This window comes from Carcharhinus amblyrhynchos, chromosome 7 (assembly GCF_965287045.1).
Source record: "Carcharhinus amblyrhynchos chromosome 7, sCarAmb.v2.hapA, whole genome shotgun sequence".
NCBI classification, from domain to species: Eukaryota; Metazoa; Chordata; class Chondrichthyes; order Carcharhiniformes; family Carcharhinidae; genus Carcharhinus; species Carcharhinus amblyrhynchos.
Window position 1 is genome coordinate 124,520,896 of NC_137330.1, and position 10,113 is coordinate 124,531,008.

A 10,113-nucleotide genomic window follows, 5' to 3' on the forward strand; every position below is an offset into this window, starting at 1 on the left:
CAATCCTCTATCCATGCTAACACCTTACCCGCAACTCCGTGCACCCTAACCTTCTGTAGCAACGTTTTATGAGGCACCTTATCAAACGCCTTTTGGGAATCTAAAAACACCACATCCACTGGTTCCCCTCCGTCCACTGCACTAGTCACATCCTCATAGAAATCCAATAAATTCGTCAAACATGACTTCCCCTTAACGAATCCGTGCTGCGTCTGCTCTATCAAACCATTCTTTTCTAGGTGCCTCGCTATTTCTTTATTGAGATTCAGGGCCCTGGTCTCAGAATCAACCACATCACTATCTACCTTCACAAAGAACTCTACCATATTATGGTCACTCATCCTCAAGGGTTCTCTCACAACTGGATTGCCAACTAATTCTGTCTCATTGCACAACACCCAGTCCAAGATAGCTGGTTCCCTTGTTGGTTCCTCAGTAAGGCGTTTGACAAAGTCCCTCATGGTAGGTTGGTAGAGAAGATTAAAGCTCGTGGGATACGTGGCCAGGTATCTAGATGGGTAGAGAACTGGCTTGCAAAGAGGAGTCAGAGAGTAGTAGTGGAGGGGTCCTTTTCTAGCTGGAGGTCTGTCACTAGTGGTGTGCCGCAGGGCTCAGTACTGGGACCTGTTCTCTTTGTAGTGTATATAAATCATTTGGAAGAGGGAGTAGGTGGTATGATCAGCAAATTTGCTGATGACATCAAGATGACTGGATTGGCGGGCAGTGAGGAGCAGTGTCTGGCAATACAGCGAGATATTGATAGGCTGGTTGATTGGGCAGATACATGGCAAATGGAGTTTAATCCGGATAAATGTGAGGTGATGCATTTTGGCCAGAATAATGTAGGGGGGAGTTATATGATAAAGGGTAAGCCCATAAGGAGTATAGAATTGCAGCGAGACCTGGGGGTGCAAGTGCACAAGTCTTTGAAGGTGGCAGTGCAAGTGGAGAGTGTGGTGAAGAAAGCCTATGGTATGTTAGCCTTTATAGGAAGGGGTATAGAATATAAGAGCTGGAGTCTAATGTTGCAGTTGTACAGAACATTGGTTAGGCCGCATTTAGAGTACTGCATCCAGTTCTGGTCACCTTACTACCGGAAGGATGTGGAGACTCTGGAGAGAGTGCAGAGGAGGTTTACCAGGATGTTGCCTGGTATGGAAGGACTGAGTTATGAGGAAAGATTGAAGAAATTGGGGCTCTTTTCCCTTGAAAGATGGCGACTGAGGGGGGATCTAATAGAGGTATATAAGATTATGAAGGGTGTAGATAGAGTAAACAGAGGTAAGCTATTTCCTATGACAGAGACACATAGGACAAGGGGCCATGGACTTAAGGTGAGAGGGGAGAGGTATGACACAGGTATTAGAGGGAGGTTTTTCACACAGAGGGTCGTGGGGGTATGGAATGCTCTGCCAAGTAAGGTGGTGGAGGAAAACACACTACAGTCATTTAAGAGTAACTTAGACAGGCACATGACTGGGTTGGAGATGGGTGGATATAGGAGATTGTTTAAATAAGGGTCATTAGCATTGGGGCGTCCCTGGTAAGGTAAATGGATATGGTACAATAATAATGTTTTTTTTCTCTTTTTCATTCACAGGTTTTAAGTCGGTCCGCCTTCTGTCCAACAAGGGGCATACACGCGATGGGTCGTACTGGGGCTGCTCTTGGTTGTTCGAGATTGGCCTAGTGCTTCATGTCGTTAGTGTGTGCCTAAACTGGGCAAGACGACAGCTCAGTGACTATCGCTGATTACTGTGCAGACACATGGATTTGGGCTGGTGTCTGTGGGAGTTTGCGCATTCTCCCCATGCTTGCGTGGGTTTTCTCCGGGTGCTCCGGTTTCCTCCCACACCCCAAAGATGTGCTATTAGGCTGATTGGAGGTAATAAATTGTCCCTAAATCAGTTTCCCTCAATCTGGATGGCCAGAAAACATTAGACAGGGGTCGTGGGTGGATTAGGGGGACTGGTGGTTTGAGATGGCGGCGCGGGCTCGTTGGGCTGAAGGGCCTGTTTCCCGGGCTGATTTTGTTCTTTGTTCAATGTACTGCTCCAGCAAACCATTCTGCATACACTCCAGAAATTGGTCCTCTGTTGCACTGTGACTAATTTGGCTGTCCGAATCTAAATGCAGATTAAAGTCGCCCATAATCACAGATGTTCCTTTAACCCATGCATCTCTGATTTCTTATCTAATGATTTTTCCAATATTGCCATTACAGTTTAGTGGTTGGTATAAGAACATAAGAAATAGGAGCAGGAATAGGCCATCTAGCCCCTCGAGCCTGCCCCGCCATTCAATAAGATCATGGCTGATCTGTCGTGGCTCAGTTCCACTTTCCCGCCCTCTCCCCATAACCCTTAATCCCCTTGCCTATCAAAAACCTATCAACCCGCATCTTAAATATATTTAGCGAGGCAGCCTCCACCACTTCAACGGGCAGAGAATTCCAGAGATTCACCACCCTTTGAGTGAAGAAGTTCCTCCTCAACTCCGTTCTAAACCGCCCCCACTTTATCTTGAGGCTGTGCCCCCTATTCCTACTGTCCTTTCTGAGCGGGAAGAGCCTCTCCACCTCTATCCTATCCATCCCATTCATCATCTTATAAGTCTCAATGAGATCTCCCCTCATTCTTCTAAACTCTAACGAGTACAAGCCTAGTTTAATAGAACATTGAACATTACAGCGCAGAACAAGCCCTTCGGCCCACGATGTTGCGCCGACCAATTAAAAAAGCAATGACCCTCTAACCTAAACCAATCCCTTTCCATCCATAAACCTATCCACGGATCTCTTAAACGCCCCCAAACTAGGCGCATCTACAACTGCAGCAGGCAGGGCATTCCAATCCCTCACCACCCTCTGGGTAAAGAACCTACCCCTGACAGGTGGTCAGGAAGGCTAATGGGATGCTGGCCTTCATAGCGAGGGGGATTGAATATAAAAGTAGGGAGGTCTTGCTGCGGCTGTGTAGGGCATTGGTGAGGCCGCAGCTGGAGTACTGTGTGCAGTTTTGGGCACCGCACTTACGCAAGGATATTTTGGCCTTGGAGGGAGTGCAGAGGAGGTTTACTAGGCTGATGCCGGAGTTGAGGGGGTTGAGCTATGAGGAGAGGCTGAATAAACTAGGCTTGTACTCGTTAGAGTTTAGAAGAATGAGGGGAGATCTTATTGAGACGTATAAGATGATGAATGGGATGGATAGGATAGAGGTGGAGAGACTCTTCCCGCTCAGAAAGGACAGTAGGACTAGGAGGCACAGCCTCAAGATAAAGGGGGGGCGGTTTAGAACGGAGTTGAGGAGGAACTTCTTCACTCAAAGGGTGGTGAATCTCTGGAATTCTCTGCCTGTTGAAGTGGTGGAGGCTGCCTTGCTAAATATTTTTAAGACGCGGGTTGATGGGTTTTTGATAAGCGAGGGGATTAAGGGTTATGGGGAGAGGGCGGGAATGTGGGACTGAGCCACGACAGATCAGCCATGATCTTATTGAATGGCGGGGCAGGCTCGAAGGGCTAGATGGCCTACTCCTGCTCCTATTTCTTATGTTCTTATGACATCCATCCTATAACTACCACCCCTTAATTTAGAGCTATGCCCCCTCGTGCTAGCTTTCTCCATCCGAGGAAAAAGGCTATCACTGTCCACCCTATCTGAACCTCTAATCATCTTAAATGTTTCAATAAGGTCCCCTCGCAGCCGCCTTCTTTCTAACGAAAACAACCCCAAATCCCTCAGTCTCTCCTCATAGGACCTTCCCTCCATGCCAGGCAACATCCTGGTAAACCTCCTCTGCACCCTCTCCAATGCCTCCACATCCTTCCTATAATGTGGGGACCAGAACTGCACACAATAATCCAAGTGCGGACGCACCAGAGTTTTGTACAGTTGCAACATGACGTTGCAGCTCCTAAATTCAATCCCCCTACCAATAAACGCCAAGACACCGTATGCCTTCCTAACTACCTTATCTACTTGATTTCCAACTTTCAGGGATCTATGTACACATACACCTAGATCCCTCTGTTCATCAACACTACTCAGAGTCCTACCGTTAGCCCTATACTCTACACATCTGTTATTCCTACCAAAGTGAATTACCTCACACTTTTCCGCATTAAACTCCATCTGCCACCTCTCGGCCCAGCTCTGCAACTTGTCCAAGTCTCTCTGTAAACTATGACACCCCTCTTCAGTATCTACCACTCCTCCGACTTTGGTGTCATCAGCAAATTTACTGATCCACCCAACTATACCCTCATCCAGATCATTAATAAAAATTACAAACAGCAGTGGCCCCAAAACAGATCCCTGAGGCACACCACTCGTAACCGAACTCCATGACGAATATTTACCATCAACCACCACCCTCTGTCTCCTATCTGCTAGCCAATTCCTGATCCAATTCCCTAGATCACCCCCAATCCCATACATCTGCATTTTCTGCAGAAACCTTCCATGGTGAACCTTATCAAACGCCTTACTAAAGTCCATATATACCACGTCAACTGCCTTACCCCCATCCACCTCTTTGGTCACTTTCTCAAAAAACTCAATAAGGTTAGTAAGGCACGACCTACCCTCCACAAAACCATGCTGACTATCTCCAATCAATTCATTACTCTCTAAATAACTATAAATCCTATCCCTAATAATTTTTTCTAAAACTTTACCCACAACATAAGTAAGACTCACCGGTCTATAATTCCTGGGGAAGTCTCTGTTCCCCTTCTTAAACAATGGGACAACATTTGCTATCCTCCAATCCTCTGGCACTATACCAATGACCAACAACGACCTGAAGATCAGAGCCAGAGGCTCTGCAATCGCCTCTCTTGCCTCCCAGAGAATCCTAGGGTAAATCCCGTCCGGCCCAGGGGACTTATCTATTTTCAAACCCTCAAGAATATTTAGCACATCCTCCTTATCAACTGCAATACTATCCAGTTTACAACCCTGTAACCCAGTGTTCTCCACAGCTACATTTATGTCTCCCTGCGTGAATACTGAAGAGAAATATTGGTTCAATGCCTCTCCAATCTCTTCCGGTTCCACACATAACTTCCCACTGCTGTCTCTAACTGGCCCTAATCTTGCCCTAACCAATCTTCTGTTCTTAACATATCTATAGAACGCCTTAGGATTCTCCTTAATCCTATCAGCCAAAGTCTTCTCGTGTCCTCTTTTAGCTCTTCTTAACTCACTCTTTAACTCCCTCCTAGCCAATCTAAAGCTTTCCAGTGCACTACCTGAGCCCTCAAGTCTCATCCTGACATAAGCCTCCTTTTCCCTTTTAACCAGCGAATCAACTTTTTTAGTGCACCACGGTTCCCTTGCTCGACCATTTTCTCCTTGCCTGACAGGGACATACATATCAAGGACTCGCAGTAGCTGCTCCTTGAGAAAACTCCACATTTCGGACGTTCCCAGCCCCTGTAGTCTCCTAGTCCAACCTATGCTTCCTAATTCTCTCCTAATAGCCTCATAATTACCCTTCTCCCAGCTAAAACTACTGTCCCGAGGTTCATGCCTATCCCTTTCCATCACTAAGGTGAACGTAACCGAATTGTGGTCACTATCACCAAAATGCACACCAACTTCCAAGTCTAGCACCTGGTCTGGCTCATTTCCCAGCACCAAATCCAATATAGCCTCACCTCTAGTTGGCCTATCTACATACTGAGTCAAAAAACCTTCCTGCACGCTTTGTACAAAAACTGACCCCTCTAACGAGCTAGAGCTATAACAATTCCAATCAATATTAGTAAAGTTAAAGTTCCCCATAACAATTACCCTATTACTTTCACTCCTATCCAGGATTGTCTCCGCAATCCTTTCCTCAACCTCTCTAGAACTTTTAGGAGGTCTATAAAAGACTCCCAACAGGGTGACCTCTCCTCTCCTATTTCTAATCTCCGCCCATACTACCTCAACAGACAAGTCCTCATCAAACTTCCTCTCTGACACTGTGATACAATCCTTGACTAATAATGCTACCCCTCCCCCCCTTCTACCTCCTTCTCTACTCCGACTGAAGCATTTGAACCCCGGAACCTGCAACATCCATTCCTGACCCTGCTCTATCCATGTCTCTGAAATGGCCACAACATCGAAGTCCCAGGTACTGATCCACGCTGCAAGTTCATCCACTTTATTGCGAATACTCCTCACATTAAAGTACACACATTTCAAACCCTGCTCTGCTCCACCCCAACGATGCCGTGCATTGCAGTCCCCATCTATGCCCCCCTCATTTTCATCCCTGCTACTCAGCCTCTCTTCATAGCTCAACCCCCTCAACTCTGGTATCAGCCTAGTAAACCTCCTCTGCACTCCCTCCAAGGCCAAAATATCTTTGCGCAGGTGCGGCGACCAAAACTGCACACAGTACTCCAGCTGCGGCCTCACCAGTGCCCTGTACAGTTGCAGCAAGACCTCCCTGCTTTTATATTCAATCCCCCTCGCTATGAAGGCCAGCATCCCATTCGCCTTCCTGACCACCTGCTGCACCTGCAAGCTGGGTTTTTGCGACTCATGCACAAGGACCCCGAGGTCCCTCTGCACCGTCGCCTGCTGCAGTTTTTCGCCATGTAAGTAATAGTCCTTCCTACCATTCTTCCTACCAAAGTGGACAACTTCACACTTGCCAACATTAAATTCCATTTGCCATTTCCTGGCCCATCCGCCCAGCCTATCTAGATCCTTCTGCAGACTCTCCACACCCTCCGCACAATTTGCCGTTCCACCAATCTTGGTGTCATCAGCAAATTTCGACACCATACACTCGGTTCCCTCCTCCAGATCATCTATATAAATGGTAAATAGCTGAGGCCCCAGCACCGAACCCTGGGGCACTCCACTAGTCACCAACCGCCAATCCGAATAGCACCCATTGACCCCCACTCTCTGCCTCCTATTTGACAGCCAATCCCCTATCCACGCTAACACCCTACCCCCAACTCCATGCCCCCTTACCTTCTGTAATAACCTCTTGTGAGGCACCTTATCAAACGCCTTCTGAAAATCAAGAAACACCACATCCACTGGCTCTCCTCTATCCACCGCCCTAGACACATCCTCATAGAAATCCAATAAATTCGTCAGACACGACTTCCCCTTAACAAAACCGTGCTGCGTCTGCTCTACCAAACAATTCTCCTCAAGATGCCTCGCTATTTTCTCCTTAATCACAGATTCTAGCATTTTACCTACAACAGATGTTAAACTAACTGGCCTATAATTCCCTGCCTTTTGCCTGCCACCCTTCTTAAACAACGGCGTAACATTAGCCATTTTCCAATCTTCCGGCACTTCCCCGGAATCCAGCGATGTTTGGAAAATAATCACCAAGGCATCCACTATCACCTCCGCCATTTCTTTCAGAACCCTTGGATGCATTCCATCCGGTCCTGGGGACTTGTCCACAATCAGTCCCTCCAGTCTGTCGAGCACTGCCTCTCCAGTAACAATAATGTCATTCAGGCCCTCCAGTCCTACCATCTTTCCATCGCTAACATCCGGCTAACATTCATGTCCTCCTCCGTGAAGACCGATACAAAAAAGTTATTCAAGGCCTCAGCCATTTCCCCATCCCCTACCACTAAGTCCCCCCTCTCATCCTCTAAGGCTCCAACGTTCACCCTAGTCAGCATCTTCCTTTTTATATATTTATAAAAACTCTTACTATCCTTTTTTATATTAAACATTAGCCCAGCTTCATAGTTTATCCTACCCTTCTTTCTTTGTTGATATTTAAACCTCTCCCAATCCTCTTCTCGCCCACTACTCTTAGCTACTCTAAACGCATCCGCTTTTAATTTAACACTTTCCTTTACCTCCTTTGTTATCCACGGCTTATTACCTCTCCTCCTACGGTCCTTTTTAACCATCGGAATAAATTTCTGCTGAGCACCAAGAAAGATCTCCTTAAAGATCCTCCACTGTTCCTCAGCAGACCTACCTTCCAACGCGCTCCCCCAATCAACATTCGCCAATTCTTCTCTCATCCTACCGTACTCCCCTCTGTTCAAACAAAGGACACATGTCCGGGAACCCACTTTCTCCTCCTCCATCTGCATCAGAAACTCCACCATACAATGATCACTCTTCCCAAGAGGATCCTTCACCACAAGGTCCCTCATTCTACCCGCCTCATTACACAACACCAGATCCAAGATAGCTCGCTCCCTCGTCGTCTCCAACACACACTGTTCAAGGAAACTATCCCGGCAGCATTCCAAGAACTCCTCCTCGAGCCCACCGCGTCCAACATGGGTCGACCAATCAATATGCAGATTGAAATCCCCCATAATTATCGCCGTTCCATTCCTGCACGCCGCACTTATTTGCGCGTTAACAGCCCGCCCCACCTCCAGGTCATTATTCGGGGGCCTATAGACGACACCCACCAGCGTCTTCCTCCCTTTGCTGTTCCTAATCTCCACCCACAACGATTCCACTTTCTGCTCTTTGGTTCCTATATCATCCCTTACTACCACCCTGATGCTGTCCTTAATCAGCAGAGCTACGCCCCCCCACCTTTTTCCTCCTGCCTATCCTTCCTAAACACTTGATACCCCTGTACATTCAGCTCCCAGTCCCTGTCACCTTGCAGCCACGTCTCTGTAATGGCCACCAGATCACATCCATTTGTGCTGATCTGCGCCACCAGCTCATTCACTTTAATCCGAATGCTTCGTGCATTCAGATAAAGTGCCTTCATCCCAGCCTTCACCTGTACCCTATTAGCAGGAACGCCTCCAACATTACTCACGCCCCCTACTCCCTTTATTATTGGCACATCCTTGGCCTCTTCCCTTACCTGTACCCTCTCCTTTACTTTAGGCCCTGTAATTTCACCTACCCTCGCACCCTCCCCCCCCCAATTAGTTTAAAGCCCTATCTACAGTCCTATCTACACGATTCGCCAGGACTTTGGTCCCAGCACGGTTCAGACCAACCCCATCCCACCTGAACAGGTCCCGCCTACCCCAATACTGATGTCAATGCCCCATAAATTCAAACCCATTCCTCCCACACCAATCCCTGAGCCACCCATTCACTTCCTTAATCTTATCAACCTTACACCCGTCTGCACTTGGTTCAGGCAGTAGCCCAGAGATAACCACCTTGTTGGTTCTACTTTTTAATTCCATTCCCAGCTTTTCATACTCCCTCCCCAGATCCTCAGTTCGCATTTTGCCTACGTCATTAGCACCCACATGTACCACAACGACCGGATTCTCACCCTCCCACTCCAGGTTCCTCTGCAGCCCAGATGCGACATCCCGGACCCGAGCACCAGGCAGACAACACACCCTACTGTGCACTTTGTCATTGTGACAAAGGACAGTGTCAATACCCCTAACCCCACTATCCCCAATTACTACTACGTTCCTTTTCGCCTTCTCTTTGCCTATGTCCTGCTGCAGCACTGTACCGTGTGCAGTTTGCTCACCAACCTCACAGCCCTTGTTCTTGTCCACACTGGAAGCAAGAACCTCAAACCTGTTATGCAGATTGAGAGGCTGAGGCATTTGGTCCCCACCCTCCTTCCTCCGGTCCCCACCCTCCTTCCTCCGGTCCCCACCTTCCTGTTCCTGACCCTTAGAGTTAGCCAGTCTAGGGGGGGTGAATGTCTCTTGCACCCCATTATCAATGGCACCCTCTCTCCCCCTGATGAGCCTCAGTGTCTGTAGCTCAGAGGCCAGCTCATCTACCTTGAGCTGGAGCTCCTCCAGCAACCTGCACTTTCTGCAGACATGGTCACTGAGAAGGACCCTGAGGTCCACCAGCTCCCACATCATACAGAAACAGCAGATCACATGCCCCTCCCTTATTCCCTGTAGTAATATCGAGCAACGATTGCAACGCAAACTTACCTGGCCCTTTTCTGTCAAGTCCTTTGTTCCTAAGCCGTAGTAGCTCACTCAGCTTCCCTCTCACTCCGCTGCCCGCTCCGACACTGCCCGCTGTCAACACCAAGCCTCCTTTTAAACCTGGCGCTGTTTAAAGCCTGCTTACCCACAAATCCCTGCTATCCACTCCCTTTGAATTCTTAAAGCGGTAAACACAAAAAGCCCGTATACCACCCCCACCAAGGTATTTTGCC